Here is a 19,493-nt window from a genome sequence, read left to right as displayed (position 1 = left end):
TGCGAGTTCTTCTTTCATGGGATTTGGACATTGGTGGCAAGGCCAACATTTATTTCCCATTCCTAATTCCCCTTGAGACCAGTTAAGAATCAGCCACATTGCTGTGGATCTGAAGTCATATATAGGTCAGACCAGGTAAGGATGGCAGATTTCCTTAGTGACCCAGATGGGTTTTTGCAACAAGAATCAATGGTAGTTGTCATTATATTCCATAATTCCTCCTCTCCTCCTCTCAAATTCCACCAGTTGCTGTGGTGGGATTTGGTCCTGTGTCCCTAGAGGCGAGCCTCTGGATTATATATGCAGTGACAGTACCACTGCATCACCATTTCCCCATGCCTGGTGTATTGATGTAATCTCTCCAGCCACTAATGGCCAGACTCCATGCCCAAAGTGGTGAGTCCTAAAGCTGGAGGAGCCTATTGAGTGCTCTTCTGCAATTCATTCATTGTAGGGAGCTGAAACGTGGAAATGTGAATGAGATCTCTTAACTGGCCACAAGATTCCTATTGTCCCAAGTGTTAGAGTTTCCCCGTCAGCTAGGAACAGATTTCTGCTTTCTGGAACTGAATGGATTACTCTACAGAGTGCCAGCATGACTCGATGGGCCGAATGACCTCCTCCTATATTGTAATGACTCAATGATCCTCAACAGCTAAATCCAAGGCCATAGACCAGCTTCCTTCTCAACAGGTCCATAGCTGGGAGGCCTAAGGGGTACAGAAGAGGGTTATCATGTTACTGGACTAGTAACCTAAAGGCCTGGATCAATGAGTTCTTGGTCACCAAGCAACTAGGAAATTTAAATACAATTAATTAAATAAATCTGCTGTCCTTACCATGCCTGTGCCTCCATAAACACACAGCTTTTAACACACAGCCCCTCTAAAATTGCCTAACAAGCCATGCAGTTGTATTCAAGAAGGCAGCTCACCACTACCTTCCCAAAAGCAATTAGGGATGGGTGATAAACGCTGGCCTTACCAGCATTGCCCAAATCCCATGAACAAAAAAAAATCCAAGAGGCAAAGCTGATAAAGATACAATGGTGTCCCCACCATGAGGCTGAATTTACATCCAGGGTATTAAGTAAGTACTGTTGTGTAGATTAGAACTTTTCCCCATGCAATCATTCCCCTTTCGTTTTACCATATTCCAAGAGCAACATGCCCTTTTCACAAAGCTCAAACACCCTGGCCTCCAATGCTGTTCTAGTCAAGGTCTTTCCTGACCTGATGATCTGTAGATCCCTGCAAACATGTTTCTTTTCTAACATAGAAAAATCATAGAAACATAGAAAAGTAGGAGAAGGAGTAGGCCATTTGGCCCTTCGAGCCTGCTCCACCATTCATTATGATCATGGCTGATCATCCAACTCAATAGCCTGCTCCCGCTTTCTCCCCAGATCCTTTGATTCCTTTCGCCCCAAAAGCTATATCTAACTCCTTCTTGAAAACATGCAGTGTTTTGGCCTCAACTACTTTCTGTGGTAGCAAATTCCACTAGCTCACCACTCTCTGAGTGAAGAAATTTCTCCTCATCTCAGTCCTAAATGGTCTACCCTGTATACTCAGACTGTGACCCCTGGTTCTGGACTCCCCCACCATTGGGAACATCCTTCCTGCATCTACCCTGTCTAGTCCTGTTAGAATTTTATAGGTTTCTATGAGATCCCCCCTCATTAGCCTGAACTCCAGCGAGTATAATCCTAATTGACTCAATCTGTCCTCATATGTCAGTCCTGCCATCTCAGGAATCAGTCAGGTAAACCTTCGCTGCACTCCCTCTATAGCAAGTACATCCTTCCTCAGATAAGGAGACCAAAACTGCACACAATATTCCAAGTGTGGTCTCACCAAGGCCCTGTATAATTGCAGCAAGACATCTCTGCTCCTGTACTTGAATCCTCTCACTATGAAGGCCAACATACCATTTGTCTTCTTTACCACCTGCTGCACCTTCATGCTTACCTTCAGCGACTGGTGTACGAGGACACCCAGGTCTCGTTGCACATTCCCCTCTCTCAATTTATAGCCATTCAGATAAAAATCTGCCATCCTGTTTTTGCTACCAAAGTGGATAACCTCACATTTATCCACATTATACTGCTTCTGCCATGCATTTACCCACTCACTCGACTTGTCCAAATCACACTGAAGCATCTCTGCATCCTCCTCACAGCTCACCCTCCCACCCAGCTTTGTGTCATCTGTAAATTTGGAGATATTACATTTAGCTCCCTCATCTAAATCATTAATATATATTGTGAATAGCTGGGATCCCAGCACCAATCCCTGCGGTACCTCACTAGTCACTGCCTGCCATTCGGAAAAAGACCTGTTTATTCCTACTCTTTGTTTCCTGTCTGCCAACCAGTTTTCTATCCATCTCAATACACTACCCCCAATCTCATGCGCCTTAATTTTACACGCTAATCTCTTATGTGGGACTTTGTCGAAAGCCTTTTGAAAGTCCAAATAAATCACACCCACTGGCTCCCCCTCATCAACTCTACCAGTTACATCCTCGAAAAATTCCAGTAGATTTGTCAGGCATGATTTCTCTTTCGTAAATCCTGCTGACTCTGTCCGATTCTGCCACTGTTTACCACGTGCTCAGCTATTAAACCTTTTATAACGGACTCTAGAATTTTCCCCACTACCAACATCAGGCTGACTGATCTATAATTCCTTGTTTTCTCTCTACCTCCCTTTTTAAATAGTGGAGTTACATTAGCTACCCTCCAACCTGTAGGAACTGTTCCAGAGTCTATAGAATCTCAGAAGATGACCACCAATGCATCCACTATTTCTAGGCCACTTCCTTAAGGATTCTGGGATGTAGATTATCAGACCCTGGGGATTTATCGGCCTTCAATCCCATCAATTTCTCCAACACCATTTCCCTACTAATACTGATTTCTTTCAGTTCCTCCATCTCACTAAACCCTGTGCTCCCCAACATTTCTGGTATGTAATTTGTGTCCTCCTTTGTGAAGACAGAGCCAAAGTATGTATTTAGTTGGTCAGCCATTTCTTTGTTCCCCATTATAAATTCCCCTGATTCAGACTGTAAGGGACCTACATTTGTCTTCACCAATCTTTTTCTCTTCACATACCTATAGAAACTTTTACAGCCAGTTTTTATGTTCCCCACAAGCTTACTCTTGTACTCTATTTTCCCTTTCTTAATCAATCCCTTGGTCCTCCTTTGCCAAATTCTAAAGTGCTCCCAATCCTCAGGTCTGTTGTTTTTTCTGGCCAATTTGTATGTCTCTTCCTTGAATCTAATACTATCTCTAATTTCCCTTGTAAGCCATGGTTTGGCCACCTTTCCTATTTTACTTTAGCGCCAGACAGGAATAAACAATTGTTGCAGTTCACCCATGCGCTTTTTGTTTGCCATTGCCTATCCACCGTCATCCCTTTAAGTAACGTTTCCCAATCCATCATAATCAACTCACGCCTCATACCATCATAGTTTCCTTTATTAAGATTCAGGACCCTAGTCTCAGAATCAACTACGTCACTCTCCATCTTGATGAAGAATTCTATCATATTATGGTTGCTGATCCCCAAGGGGCCTCACACAACTAGATTGCCAATTATTCCTTTCTCATTACACAATACCCAGTCTAGGATGGCCTGTTCTCTCATTGGTTCCTCAACATACTGGTCCAGAAAACCATCCCGTATACACTCCAGGAATTCCTCCTCTACAATATTGTTACTAATTTGATTTGCCCAATCTATGTGCAGATTAAAGTCACCCATAATTACAGATGTTTCTTTATTACATGCATCTCTAAGTTCCTGTTTAATACCATTTCCAACATCATCACTACAGTTTGGGGGTCTATATACAACCCCCGCTAACGTTTTTTGCCCCTTAGTGTTTCTCAGCTCTACCCATACAGATTCCACATCGTCGGAGCTAATATCTTTCCTCACTATTGTGTTAATTTCCTCTTTAACCAGCAATGCAACTCTACCGCCTTTTCCTTTCTGTCTGTCCTTCCTAAACACTAAATACCCCTGGATGTTCAGTTCCTATCCCCGGTCACCCTGCAGCCATGTCTCCGTAATCCCGACTATATCTATGTTTACATCTATTTGCGAGGTTAATTCATCCACTTTATTGAGAATGCTCCTTGCATTAAGGTACAAAGCCTTATGGCTTGTCTTTTTAACATTACTTGTCCCATTCCCACTATTTTTCACTGAGGTCCTGTTTGATTCTGGCCCTTGATTTCTCTGCCTATCACTTTTCTTATTCCCCTTTCTGTCTTTTGTTCTTGTCCTTGATTCCCCCTCCTCTGACTCCCTGCATAGGTTCCCATCCCCCTGCCATTTTAGTTTAAACCCTCCCCAACCACTCTAGCAAATGTTCCCCCTGGGACATCAGTCCTGACCCTGCCCAGGTGTAACCCGTCCAGTTTGTACTGGTCCCACCTCCCCCAGAACTGGTCCCAATGTCCCAGGAATCTGAAGCCTTCTCCCTCACACCATCTCTTCAGCCACATAATCATCCAATATATCCTGCTATTTCTACTCTGACTAGCATGTGGCACTGGTAGTAATCCTGAGATCACTACCTTTGAGGTCCTACTTTTCAACTTTCTTCCTAACTCCCTATATTCTGCTTATATGACCTCACCCCTTTTTTACCTATGTCATTTGTTCCAATGTGTACCACAACCACTGGCTATTCACCCTCCCCCTTCAGAATGTCCTCTAGCCGCTCTGAGACATCCTTGACCCTATTACCAGGGAGGCAACATACCATCCTGGAGTCTCGTTTGTGGCCACAGAAACGCTATCTATTCCCCTTACAATTGAATCCACTATAACTATTGCATTCCCACACTTTTTACTCCTCCCCTGTGCAGCAGAGCCAACCGCGGTGCAACGAATATGGCTGTTGCTGCTTTCCCCTGAGAGGCCATTCCCCCCAACAGTATCCAAAGCGGTATATCTGTTTTGCAGGGGAATAGCCACAGGAGATTCCTGCACAGCCTGCCTAGTCCTCTTGCTCTGCCTGGTGGTCACCCATTCCCTTCCTGCCTGTGGACTCTTAACCTGCAGTGTGACCACCTCTCTATACATGCTATCCATGATTCTCTCTGCCTCGCGGATGCTCCACAGTGTCCCCAGCCACCGCTCCACCTCCGAAACCCAGGCATCCAGGAGCTGCAGCTGGAGACACTTCCAACACACGTGCTGGCCCTGGGCACTGGAAATGTTCCCGGCCTCCCACATAGAGCAGGAGGAACATACCACGGCTTTGAGCTCTCCTGCCATGACTTACCCCTTTAAATTAAATTAAACCTTTTGGAAGATACTTAATATCAAATAATATCAATTATTCTAGGGCCCTTCTTCCCTGCTCCTCATTGTTACAGAATATAGCCCTTACAAACGATGAACTACAAAATAAGACCTTAAAAACTATAAGCGATAAAAGTAGTAAATACTTACCCGACCATACTCACGGTACTCAAAGGATCACCTCGCTCCCTCCTCACCGAACTCCCTCAGTTACCAAACTCCAACTTAAGCACTCTACTGCAGCCCAGAGCAGCACTCCAGTGCAGACAAAGTCAGCAATGTAAGATGGCCTGTTTTCATATTCTCTGAATCTAGCCTCTGAAAGGTGCTAACAGAAAAAAAAATCGGGTTCTTTTAATTCTTGAAGGAGGGTACATTTTTCTTCCACTTTCTTCACAAGAATGTGTCCTTACAAAGATATTCCACTGGCAGAAGCATGTAAATAAATATTGAAAGCTGAGGACCTGCTATTTTGCCTGAAGGCGTACTTGCCCAATGCATCTAGCCAGCAAATAAATGATGGAACTTTTGAAAAAAAAAACTCAGCAAATGTTCCTGCTGTTGGTCGTTGTCCAGAATCCTGTTCTGAAAGTGTACACGCGTGGGCTTTAAGTGAAGTTAAGAGCAAGCTTAACGATAATACCCCCAGCAGTCAAATGGCTGTTGAAACACACCTGCTAGGTCCAAGTTGTTGTGGCTCAGCGATATTATTCTTACCCTTGGGTTAAAAGGTTGTGGGTTCAAATCCTACTCCAGAAAGTTGAACCCAAAATCTAAGCTGATACCTGTATTGAGGGAAGTGCTACACGGTCAGAGGTGCTGTCTTTTCAGGTGAGATGTTAATCTGAGGCCCTGCCTGTCCTCTTAGGTGGATGTAAAAGACACCATGGCCAGAATTTTATGTCCCCTTCCCCCCCCACCCCCCACTGACTACGGACGGGTTCTGAGGCGGGGTAGGGGTGGGGGGTGGTGCGTGAAATTGCATGGACGTGATTTCCTCCAGGTTCCCGCCCGCCCCGACCTGGTAGCGATTTTACGCTGGGGTGGGCAGGCCTCGAATGGAAAACCCGCCCTTGCCCCATTAATGCCCTTAAATGGGCACTAAAGGGCCGTTTCCTGCCCAGCTTCAATTTTTAGGCTGGCGGGCGGATGATAGCTCAGGGGGGAAATACCGAAATAAAGAAAATTCGATCTTGAGTGGGAAGGGAGTGGGGGGGGGGCATCTCCATCAGAAGTCCCCTTCTGACTGAAGGTGCTATCCCTTAAAGTCCGATGACCTCTGGGCCTCACACCATCCACCCCACCCCCACCACCCCTGCCCTCAGGCCTATCCCCCGAGACCCTGATCAAGCCCCTCATGATTCTCCAGGCCTCCCCTGCCCTCCACGCCCTGGGACCCCTGCCACTTGCCTATCCAGTTCCTGGGACTTAGGGCCAGGCAACTCCCTGCAATGCCTCTTCCGGCCACAGCAGCGCTGTGCCTGGAAGGGCTGGAGAGCTGCCAGCCAAGCTCTCCAAGGCGGGGCCTCCTCCCGAGTGAGGGGCGGATGTCCCACCTTATGTCAATCAACACGAGTCAGAGCGTAATATGGCATTAGGGTAGCTGGAGTTGACAGGGATGTGTTCCCTGCCGACTCGTCAGCCCTCGCCATCCTGCAAATTCAGGCCCATGGCACAATAGTAAGGGTAGGAAGTGACTTGCGGGTGTAGTTCATAGGCCCCTTAACAGTAACCACTCTGTAGAATGGAGTATACAGGAAGAAATAATGGAGGTTGTGAGAAAGGTACAGTGTAATCATGGGGGATTTTAATCAACGTATAGATTGAACATTGGGCCTCTAGAGAGTGGGTCTGGGGAATTAGTAATGAAAAATAAGGAAATAGTGGATGAATTGAACATATAGTTTGCATCTGTCTTCACTGTAGAGGATACAAATAACATCCCAGAAATAAGTATGCATCAAGAGGTGAAAGGGAGAGAGGAACTTAAAATGTCTACAATCACCAGGGAAAGGGTACTGACAAAATTATTAGAATTAAAAGCTGACAAGTCCCCGGGTCCTGAAGTACTTCAACGAAGGGTCTTGGAAGAAGTAGCTCCTGAGAGAGTTGATGCATTGGTTCTAATTTTCCAAAATTTCTCCCTGTTCAGTATAGGAGGGAGACATAAAGCAGGAAATTGCAGGCTAGTTAGCTTAACATCTGTCATAAGGAAAATGCTGGAATCTTGTATTAAGGAGGTTATAGCAAGACACCTAGAAAACCTCAATGGAATCAGGCAGAGTCAAGACAAAGGGAAATCGTATTTGACTAATTTATTAGAGTTCTTTGAGGAAGTAACAAGTAATGTGGATAAAGGGGAACCTGTGGATGTGCTGTACTTAGATTTCCACAAGGCATTTGACAAGGTGCCACATCAAAGGTTACAAGGCAAAATAAGAGCTCATGGTTTGGGGTAACATATTAGCATGGCTAGAGGATTCGATAGCTAACAGGAAACAGAGAATTGGCATAAATGGGTCATTTTCAGATGGGCAAGATGCAATGAATGGAGTTTCGCAGGGGATCAGTATTGGGGCCTCAATTATTTACAATCCATATTAATGATTTGGATGACAGGACCAAATGTGTGGGTGCTAAGTTTGCTGGTGATGCAAAGATAGGTAGGAAAGTAAGCTGTGAAGAGGGCATAAGGAATCTGCAATAAGCATATAGATAGGTTAAGTGAGTGGGAAAAAAATTGGGTGGAAGGAGTATAATGTGGGAAAATGTGAACTTCTCCACTTTGGCAGGAAGAATAAAAAAGCAGTGTGTTATTTAAATGGAGAGAGATTGCATAACTCTGAGGTACAGAGGGATCTTGGTGCTATACCTGAATCACAAAACGTTAGTGTGCAGGTACAGCAAGTGATTAGGAAGGCAAATAAAATGTTGTTGTTTATTGCAAGGGGAATGGAATATAAGAGTAGGGATGTTTTGCTACAGAAGTACAGGGTTCTGCTGAGACCACATCTAGGGCTGCATTTTCCAGTCAGAGAGCGGAGTGAATTCGAGCGTGCACCCCTACATCACCGCACGTCATTCTGATCTTTAGTTCGGCAGGCGCGCACCAGAGTCGGCTGTGCGCCCGCCGAACTGTCAATGGCCACTTAAGGTCGTTAAAAAAGTAATTAACCCAATTAATGGACCTGCCCGTCCAACCATAAGGTTGGCCGGGCAGGCGAAGAGCCCAGGCGGCCTTCAGAAAAAACATGAAACCTCATCCACGGGCGGGATGAGGTTTCATGAGAGATTTAAAATGTGTGTAAGATTTTTAAAATAAAAGTAATTGACAAGTCCCTGCTCGTGTGACAGTGTCACACGAGGGGACATGTCAGGAATATTTTTCTCTCCCTTTAATAAAGTTTTCAAACTTGAGCCGATCTCCCTGAGGCAGCACCTTGTCTCAGGGAGACCTGTGCGCTCTCCCGTGCGCATACGTGAAAGAGCGCACTCCCGGCGCAGAGAATCCCACCCTCCCCCACCCGCACAGGGACCGCTCAGCGCTTCCAGGCGGACGTCACACTGGGCAGGCCTTAATTGGCCTGCCAAAGGCCTGCCCACATAAAATGGTGGCGCGCCCCCCTGCTGGGGGCACCGATCGGGAATCCATCCGTCTGCGCCCGCACCCACACAACCCCCCCACCCCCGACAGGGGGGAAATGCTGCCCCTAAAGTACAATGTACAGTTTTGGTCTCCTTATTTAATAAAGGACACAATTGCATTAGAAGCAGTTCAGAGAAGGTTCACTCAACTGATACCTGAGATGAGGGGGGGGATGGTTTATCCTATGGAGGAGAAGTTGGACAGGCTGGGCCTGTATCCACTGGAGTTTAGAAGAACGAGAGGTGATCTTATTGAAACATATAAGATCCTGAGGGGACTTGACAGGGTGGATACCGAAAGGATGTTTCCTCACGTGGGAGAGACTAGAACCATGGGGACACAGTTTAAAAATAAGAGGGTTTCTCATTTAAGATGGAGATGAGGAGAATTATTTTCTCTCAGAGATTTGTGAGCCTGTGGAATTCTCTTCCCAAGGGAAGGGCAGAGGCGGGGTCAATGAATATTTCTAAGGCCGAGATAGATAGATTCTTGACTAACAAGGGAGTCAAAGGTTATTGGGGGTAGAAAGGAAAGTGGAGTTAAGGTTACAATCAGATCAGTCATGGTCTTATTGAATACAGAGCAGGCTCAAGGGGCCGAATGGCCTACTCCTGCTCCTGATTCATGTGGTCATATGTATGTACTAGTTTGAAGAACAGCAGGGCAGTTCTCCCTGGTGTCCTGGACATAGAAACAGGAGTAGGCCATTTAGCCCCTTGAGCCTGTTCTTGACAATATTTTATCCCTCAATTAACATCACTAAAAACACATTATCTAGTAATTATCTTAAAACCAAATAAACACACGCAGGAGAGAGTGATAGAAGGTTATGCTGATTGGGTTAGATGAAAAGGGGTGCGAGGAGATTCGTGTAAGCATAAACCAGGGACCTGTTGGGCTGAATGGCCTGATTATGTGGTGTATCTTCTATGTTATTAGCACATTGCTGTTTGTAGAAGCTTGCTGTGACTACACTTCAAAAACTGTCCTTCCTTGGTTGTAAAACACTATGGGATGTCCTGAGGCCATGAAAGGTGTCATGTTGATGCAAGTTCTGTGCTTATACTTCCGTGAGAGACTGACCTCAGAGAAAGGTGAAGGATGTTGACTGACACTTCCCGATGGAGCCAGCTATGACCCACACTCATAACTAACTGCCGTAAGCAACGAGGACACAAGCTTTCATCTCCCCGAAATCAAAGACAACAAGTAAATTGGAGTCAGAGTTTGGTGACTGCTCATCCATCATGGGGGAATCCACTTCACCTGCTTCAAAGAGAATAGAGAGTTGTTACGGAACATCAGAAAGCTTTTAAAACTACCTGTATAGCAAGAGCAAGTTCTGCTAAAGGTCATCAGCCTGAAATATTAATTTGGTTACTCTCTCCGAGATTCTGCCTGACCTGCTCAGTCACCCCGACAACCCTTCCTCTTCTGACGGCACCATCTCATGCAGGTGCAGGAGACGTTCTTTTACCTCCTCCCTTCTCAACTTCCATGGCCCCAAACACTCCTTCCAAGTGAAAGAATTATTACCTGTACTTCTTCCAATTTAGTATATTGCATTCGCTGCTCATGGCACCGTCTGCTCTGCACTGGGGAGTCCTAATGCAGTAACTACATTTTCTTCTTTTTTATTCTTCCATGGGATGTGGGCATCACTGGCTGGGCCAGCATTTATTGCCCATCCCTAATTGCCCTTTGAGAAGGTGGCAGTGAGCTGCCTTCTTGAACCGCTGCCGCCCATGTGGTGTAGGTACACCCACAGTGCTGTTAGGGAGGGAGTTCCAGGATTTTGACCCAGCGACAGTGAAGGAACGGCGATATATTTCCAAGTCAGGGTGGCGAGTGGCTTGGAGGGAAAATTCCAGGTGGTCATGTTCCCATGTGTCTGTTGCCCTTGTCCTTCTGGGTGGTTGTGAGTTTGGAAGGTGCTGTCGAAGGAGCCTTGGTGAGTTGCTGCAGTGCATCTTGTAGATGCTACACACTGCAGCCAGTCTGCATTGGTGGTGGAGGGTGAATAGGGTGCCGATCAAGCAGGCTGCTTTGCCCTGAACGGTGTCAAGCTTCTCGAGTGTTATTGGAGCTACACTCATCCATGCAAGTGGAGAGTATTCCATCACACTCCTGACTTGTGTCTTGGTGGAAAGGCATTGAGGAGTCAAGAGGTGAGTCATTCTCTGCAGAATTCCCAGCCCATGGCCTGTTCTGGTAGCCACAGTATTTACATGGCTGATCCAGTTCAGTTTCTGGATCTTTACAGCACACTTCCGTTCAGTCCTCCAGCATGATCCCGAGCTTCTGTGTCCCATTTCCACTTTGCCCTTTCTGTCCTTGGCCTCCTGCTGTGCTCTGATGAAGCTCAATGTTAGCTGGAAGAAAGCACCTTGCCTATTATAGGCATTTTACATTAAGTTCAACAATTGCACCTCATAACTTTTGCCCCCATTTTTATCATCTGTTGGTGATGATTCAGCGTTCCCATTTACATCCTAACCAGATCAATCTTTCATTGACTTTTCCTATTACCACCTCCTGTTGCCTTGCATCCAATTATTCATTTTTAAAATATTCGTTTATGGGATGTGGGCGTCATTGGCTAGGCCAGCATTTATTGCCCATCCCTGATTTCCCTTGTTTAGAGGGAATTTTTAAGAGTCAACCACATTGCTGTGGGTCTGGAGTCACATGTAGGCCAGTCCAAGTAAGGATGGTAGATTTCCTTCCCTAAAGGACATTAGTGAATCAGTTGGTCTTTATGACAGTCGGCAATCAGACTTTTAATTCAGGATTTCTATTGAATTCAATGGGAATTGAACCCGGGTCCCCAGAGCATTACCCTGGGTTTCTGGATTACTAGCCCAGTGACAGTACCACAATCCCACCGCCTCACCCCATTTATTATTCATTTAATTAGTCCTTCCTTCCGGCCTATCACAGACCTCCCCATCTGTTCTTTCCTCCCCTCCCCACGCCCCCTTTCCCAGTCTCTGTACTTGCTTAAACGGTTCCAGGGTTGCAGAACTTCAGTTATGTGGATAGATTGAAGGAAATGGATCAGTTCTCCTTGGAGAAGAGAAGATTAAGAGGAGAAAAGATAGAGAGGTTCAAAATCATGAAGGGTCGGGACAGAACAGGTCGGGAATAACTGTTCCTGTTGGCAGAAGGGCCGGGAACCAGAAGACACCGATTCAAGGTGGTTGGCAAAAAAAAGCCAATGGTGAAATAAAGATCTGGAATTCACTGCCTGAGATTGTGGTGGAGGCAGGTTCAATGGAAGCATTCAAAAGAGAATTGAATAATTATCTGAAGAGAAAAAAACTGCAAGGCCATGGGTGATTGAGACTAGGTGAGTTGCTCTTGCAGAGAGCTGGCACAGACTCAATGGGCCAAATGGCCTCCTTCTGTGCTGTAGCCATGCTATGATTCTAAAACCAGTTGCATCTCCAATTTTTTTTGCAGTTCTGACTGAAGGTCATCATTGGGCTGCATTTTACCTGCCACCATTGGCTGTGTTTTCGGGTGCCCCCCCCCACCCCCCCCCCTCTGTCACCCACCTCCTTCCCACCCAACCCCAAGCTCACTCCCATAAAACGGGGTGGATGGGTGCCGAAATCGGCAGGCACTCGTCATATTTAAACAGGTAATCACGGGTCAATTTGACTTGTTACCATGACCTTAATAAATTCCACCCCCCATAAAACATGTGCTGTGGGCAGTAGGATGGGAGCGGGCAGCCTGATTTTTTACATCCCCCTTTCAAAGGATGGGAAGGAAGGGACGGGGGTGGGGATTCTATCTTCGGGGGCTGCCCTTTGTGGATCGGGTGGCACCTCCCCCTAAGATGAAACCCCCCCACTTCCTTCATGCCTGCCCGCAGCCTTAAGCCACACCACTCCCCACCCCGACCCTGACCTCAGATACTGAAGCAGTCCATGTCCAAATGCAGCAAGACCTGGACAATATCCAGGCTTGGGCTGACAAGTGACAAGTAACATTTGCTCCACACAAGTGCCAGGCAATGATCATCTCCAACAAGAGAGAATCTAACCATCGTCCTTTGAGATTTAATGGCATTACAATCACTGAATCCCACACTGTCAACATCCTAGGGGTTATCATTGAGCAGAAACTGAACGGGACTAGCCATTTAAATACTGTGGCTACAAGAGAAAGTCAGAGGCTAGGAATCCTGTAGCGAGTAACTCACCTCCTGACTCCCCAAAGCCTGTCCACCATCTACAAGGCACAAGTCAGGGATGTGATGGAATATTCTCCACTTGCCTGGATCAGTGCAGCTCCAATACACTCAAGAAACTTGACTCCATCCAGGACAAAGCAGCCCACTTGACTGGCACCCCATCCATGAACATTCACTCCCTCCACCACTGACACACAGTAGCAGCAGGGTGTACCATCTACAAGATGCACTGCTGGAACTCACCAAGGCTCCTTAGACAGCACCTTCTACACCCACGACCACTACCATCTAGAAGGACAAGGGCAGCAGATACATGGGAACACCACCACCTGCAAGCTCCCCTCCAAGGCACACACCATCCCGACTTGGAAATATATCGCCGTTCCTTCACTGTCACTGGGTCAAAATCATGGAACTCCCTTCCTAACAGCACTGTGGGTGTACCTGCGCCACATGGACTACAGCGGTTCAAGAAGGCAGCTCACCGTCACCACCCCAAGGGCAACTAGGGATGGGCAATAAATGCTGGCCCAGCCAGCGAAGCCCACATCCCATCAATGAATGAAAAAAACCTGCCCAAACCCTCCCTGCCCAAGACCCCAGGCTTACCTGGTTCCAATCTGATTGGCTGGCAGCTCCAGGGGGCAGGACTTCCTCACCAGTGAGGGGACGAAAGTCCCATTCGGACTTTGTTCGGCCCAACCACAGCGCATTACGGCTGTGGGGTGGGCCGGAGTAGAGCGGGGTCAACTCCATGTGCGCCGTCACCCCCACCCCTCTCAAATTTTATTCAGCATATAATTTTATTCTCTCGCCAAGTATTTGCAGCATTTTCTGTTTCTATTTCAGAGCTCCTGCATCTGCAGTATTTCACTTTTGCAGCCTGTTTCAGTGATGTGGGGATAAATATTGATCAGGAGATCACAAGCACTGAACTACTATTAGTTGGGACAGATCACTCCTAACAATAACCATGGGGAGAGTGCTATTCACTCAGGATGGTCCAAGCAATGCGAACTATTCAGAAAATAGGTTTCTTCATACATGATTTGTTGTGACTCTTTTGCATGTATGTAAAAGATGACCTCTGTTTGAAACAGAGAGCTAACAAATCAGCTTCATTAGGGCAAGGTCTTTCCTTGCCAACATGGAGTCAGGTGGCCAAAGGGATGGAAATTCATGTTTTTTGAGTTGTCCTGACAGTGAAAGTACTTGTTTTCTTTCTTTATCTGAAAAGGCAAACCAGGTCTGGGGCTAGAGGGTGTAATAACAGCGGAGAGGTGCAAAACCCTCCTCATTCCACCACACAATCAGTTACATTGAATTTTACAGCACAGGAACAGGCCATTCAGCCCAGGCTGGTCTATGCCGATGTTTATGCTTCGCAATGAGCCACCTCCCACCCCACTTCATCTCAACTCATCAGCTTATCCTCTTCTGAGTTTAGAACAATGAGAGGCGACCTTATTGAAATATATAAGATTCTTAGAGGTCTCGACAGGGTAGATGCTGAGGGGTTGTTTCCCCTTGTGGGAGAGTCTAGGACCAGAGGGCATAATCTCAGAGTAAAGGGTCGCCCACTTAAAACAGAGATGAGGAGGAATTTCATCTCTCAGAGGGTAGTGAATCTGTGGAATTCTTTACCGCAGAGGGCTGTAGAGGCTGGGCCGTGAAGTATATTCACGGCTGAGATAGACAGATTTTTAATCAGTAAGGGAATCAAGGGTTATGGGGAAAAGGCAGGAAAGTGGAGTTGAGGATTATCAGACCAGCCATGGTCTCATTGAATGGCAGAGCAGACTCGATGGGCCAAATGGCCTACTTCTGCTCATACATCTTATAGTCTTATGGTCTTAAGTGTGTGAACACGCAAAGTGTGGTAAATAAAGTTGATGATCACACGGGAAAATGGGGTCGTTTTATATGCTGATTCGACTTCCATGCAGTGATTTACAGTAATTAACCTGAGTGAGTTTTTTTGATGAGGTAATGGAAAGGGTTAATGAGCGTAATGCACTTGATGTGGTGTACACGCACTTCCAAAAAGTCTCTGATAACATGTCACATAATAGACTTGTCAACAAAGTTGAAGCTCGTGGAAGAACAGGGAAAGTGACTGAGTGACAGCAAACAGAGTGTCATGGTGAATGGTTGCTTTTTGGACTGCGTTTTCTTGATATATAGTAATCAAGTAGACTTGTATGTACAGGGCACAATTTCAAAACTTGTAGATGACACAAAACTTGGAAATATTGTGAAATGGGGAGGAGGATAGTGGTAGACTTCAAGAGCACATTGTTAGGCTGGTGGACTGAATGAACACATTCCTTCCATCATAAGGTCAGAAATGGGGATATTAACAGATGATTACACAATGTTCATCTCCATTCACAACTCCTCAGATACTGAAGCAATCCAAGCACAACAAGACCTGGAAAACATCCAGGCTTGGGCTGATATGTGGCAAGTAACATTCACACCACACAAGTGCCAGGCAATCACTATCTCCAACAAGAGGGAATCAACCATCTCCCCATGACATTCAATGGCATTATCATTGCTGAATCCCCCACTATCAACATCCAGGGCATTATCATTGACTAGAAACTGAACTGGACTAGCCATATAAATACTGTGGTTACAAGAGCAGGTCAGAGGCTGGGAATTCTGTGGAGAGTAACTCACCTCCAGACCCCCCAAAGCCTGTCCACCATCTACAAGGCACAAGTCAGGAGTGTGATGGAATACTCTCCACTTGCCTGGATGAGTGCAGCTCCCACAACACTCAAGAAGCTTGACACCATCCAGGACAAAGCAGCCCGCTTGATTGGCACCACATTCACAAACATTCACTCCCTCCACCACCGACGCACAGTAGCAGCAGTGTGTACCATCTACAAGATGCACTGCAGGAATTCACCAAGGCTCATTCGACAGCACCTTCCAGACCCACGACTTCTACCACCAAGAAGGACAAGGGCAGCAGATGCATTGGAACACCACCACCTGCAAGTTCCCCTCCAAGCCACAGGCCATACTGAGTTAGAACTATATTGCCGTTCCTTCAAGGTCACTGGGTCAAAATATTGGAATTCCCTCCCTAACAGCACCATTGGTGTACCTACAACCTGGACTGCAGCGGTTCAAGAAGGTGGCTCACCACCACCTTCTCAAGGGCAACTAGGGATGGGCAATAAAAATGCTGGCCTAATTCAATGCCCACATCCTGCGCAAAGAATAAAAAAACATGGCAGATGTAATTTATTGCAGAGAAATGTGAAGTGATGGATTTTGGTTGGAAGAACGAGAAGAAAGAATATAAAATAAAGGATACAATTCTAAACTGGGTGCAGGAACAGAAAAACCTGGGAGTATACATGCAGAAATCATTGAAGGTGGCAGGGCAGGATTGGGAAACTGGTTAAAAAGACATACGGGCTCCTGGGCTTTATAAAGGGAGACACGGGTTACAAAAGCAAGGAAGTCACACTGAGGCTTTATAAAATACTGGTTTGGCCTCAGCTGGAGTATTATGTCCAATTCTGAGCACAGAGCTTCAGGGAGGTGTGAAGGCTTTAGAGAGGGTGCAGAAATGATTTACGAGAATGATTCCAGCGCTGGTAGAGTTCAGTCACTTGGGTAGATCGGAGAAGCTGGTTGTTCTCCTTGGAGAAGAGAAGGTTAAGAGGAGATTTGATAGACATATTCAAAATCATGAGGAGCCTAGCAAAGTAGATGGGGAGAAACTGTTCCCATTGGTAGAAGGATCGAGAACCAGAGGGCACAGCTTTAAGGTAAACAGCAAAAGGACAAAAAGCAATGTGAGGTCAAACTTTTTTTACACAGCGACTAGTTAAGATCTGGAATGCGCTCCCTGAGAGTGTGGTAGGGCAGGTTCAATCATCGATTTAAAACGGAAATTAGTTAATTATTCGAGGAGAAAAAGTCAATAAGGCTGTGGGGAAAGGACAGGGCGTGGGACTAGCTGAGTTACCAGCGCAGACACAACAGGCTGAATGGCTTCCTTCTGTGGTGTAACCATTCTACGCTCCTATCGTTAAGGAACACAGCAGTCAATTTGTACACAATTTGCATCTGTGGGGAGAAAAATAGGGTTAATGCTTTGAGTTACAAATAGGGTTGCCAACTGTGATTAAATGTATTCCTGGAGGTTTCACCACACAATTTTCCCCCACACTCCAGCCATTAGTCAGCCAGCACATCCATCCTTCTCTCTCTTGCCTTCCTACACCAATTGGAAAGCAAAAAGACTTATGATGCTTGACTGTCAGCCAAACAGCCTTTTCCCCCTTATTTTCATTTTTTCTATACAAGGGAAAGAGAAACGATCAAAGGAACTGACAAGAAAAACAATCCCTCTTTTTAATATCCCGATGATTTTTCTCCAGGGTGGCACACAGCAGTGTCCTGGAGATTGATCTTCAATTCCTGGAGACTCCAGGCCAATCCTGGAGGGTTGGCAACCCTACCCACAAACAGCAATGTGACAATGAGTGAATGAACCTGCTTTACTGCTGTTCACTGAGGGACATGAGAACCAGAGGTGACATGAGGAATATAATTACCCAGTGGGGCCAATCAGTAAGTATTTTATCACAGAAAGAGTCTCCTCTCCCGAAAGGCTGTGGATGCTGTGACAATTGAAGCTTTCAAGGCTGAGATGAATAAACCAAGGGAGATTTATCAAAATGGGCAGTGTAAACAATTACAATCCTACTCTCACCCAGTGACCAGCAGGGGTCACTGGATAGTAATCAGAACTGAACTTGTGGCTTCCTTATCTTACTCCCAATTGTATTCAACGAACGCAGCTATTGCGTTATCACTTGATTAACTGGCTGAGTGAGCCCTGGTATTTATTTACAAAATTTCTACCACTAATTTATGCAATGGGGTAATACATCAGCTGGGTTTAGCACACTCACCCCTCGCCCAATCAGAATGCTTGTGGGTGCCCCACTCCAGAACTGGAACCTATAACATAGGTTGACACTTCTGGTAGAATTCGGAGGGAATGCAATGAAAAGAGAGATTCGCATTTCTATAGCACCTTTCGTGACCCCAGGACATCCCAAAACACTTTAAAGCCAGTGAAGATCCTTTTGAAGTGTTGCCGCTGTTGTATTGTAGGAAAAACGGCAGCCAACTTGCACACAGCAGGACACAATAACCCCCCTTCTGATCTTTGAAATAGTGACCCTGGGACAGGAACATAGGAAGAGGAGTAGGTCATTCAGCCCATCGAGCCTGCTTCGCCATTCAATTAGATTATGGCTGAATGTCTACCCCAACACCACTTTCCTGCACCATCTCCATATCCCTTGATCAAGAATTAGAGGGCACAGATTCAAAATAAATGGCAAAAGGAGTAAATGTGACGTGAGGGAAATTATTTTCACCCAGAGGGTGGTTGTCTGGAACAAACTTCCTGGAAGGGTGGTAGAGGCAGGTTCGATCGAGGTATTCTAAAGGGAATTGAATTGCTACCTGAAAAGAGGGAACATGCAAGGTTAAGGGGATAAGGCAGGGGAGTGGGACTAGGTGGAATGCTCTTTCAGAGAACCAGCGCAGACTCGATGGGCCGAATGGCCTCCTTCTGCACTGTAAAGATACTGTGATACTCTAATAATGTAATGTCATTGGTCTCCGGAAATCTATCAATTTCTGTCTCAAACATGCTCAATGATTGAGCTTCCACAGCCCTCTGGGGCAGGGAATTCCAAAGATTCACCACCCTTTGAGTGAAGAACTTGCTCCTCTTATCAGTCTTAAATGACCTACCCCTTATTCTGAGATTTTTCAGCCACCAGAAAAGGACAGACGAGGTCTCCATTTAACGTCTGTAAAACAGCATGTGGTCACCTGATGTGTAATATACCTTTAAGATGAATGTTGTAATGGAAGATCACCTGACCTTGGTATCCAATAGCAGAATAGTGAGGGCTACCTCTGTGGTCAGTGAGTTAGAGTCTGAAGTGTAAAGACAGAGTTTTGAGTTGTGAGCGCACAAGTGTAACTGTTAAGTTCCTTTTGTAAATAAATGGGATGTGTTTCTTCCAGGAATGATGTACTGATCTTCTCTGTCTAAGGTACTAACTCGGTCATTCTTGACACAAGCTTGCAACCCAGATCCTTAAGTCCCAATGAACCAGGGTACGGGATCCAACACAGCAACCTTTGACCTTTTCAAGGGCAATTAGGGATGGGCAATAAACGTTGCCTTAGCCAGCGATCCCATGAAAGAAGTTTTAAAAAATGACAGTACAGCCCTCCCTCAGTACTTCACTGGAGCACCAGC

General features: G+C 45.9%; 1 protein-coding gene across 2 annotated transcripts in view; it reads right to left on the bottom strand.

Annotated features, from left to right (window-relative positions):
* LOC144682565 (BTB/POZ domain-containing protein KCTD14-like) overlaps positions 1-19,493 on the bottom strand; it is a 1,380,231-nt gene that overhangs the window by 325,523 nt on the left and 1,035,215 nt on the right. The window lies entirely within an intron of this gene.

This window comes from Cetorhinus maximus, chromosome 7, assembly GCF_964194155.1.
Source record: "Cetorhinus maximus chromosome 7, sCetMax3.hap1.1, whole genome shotgun sequence".
Lineage (NCBI taxonomy): Eukaryota > Metazoa > Chordata > Chondrichthyes > Lamniformes > Cetorhinidae > Cetorhinus > Cetorhinus maximus.
The sequence above is the reverse complement of the archived record's forward strand: the minus strand, read 5'-3'. Positions and strand labels throughout refer to the sequence as shown.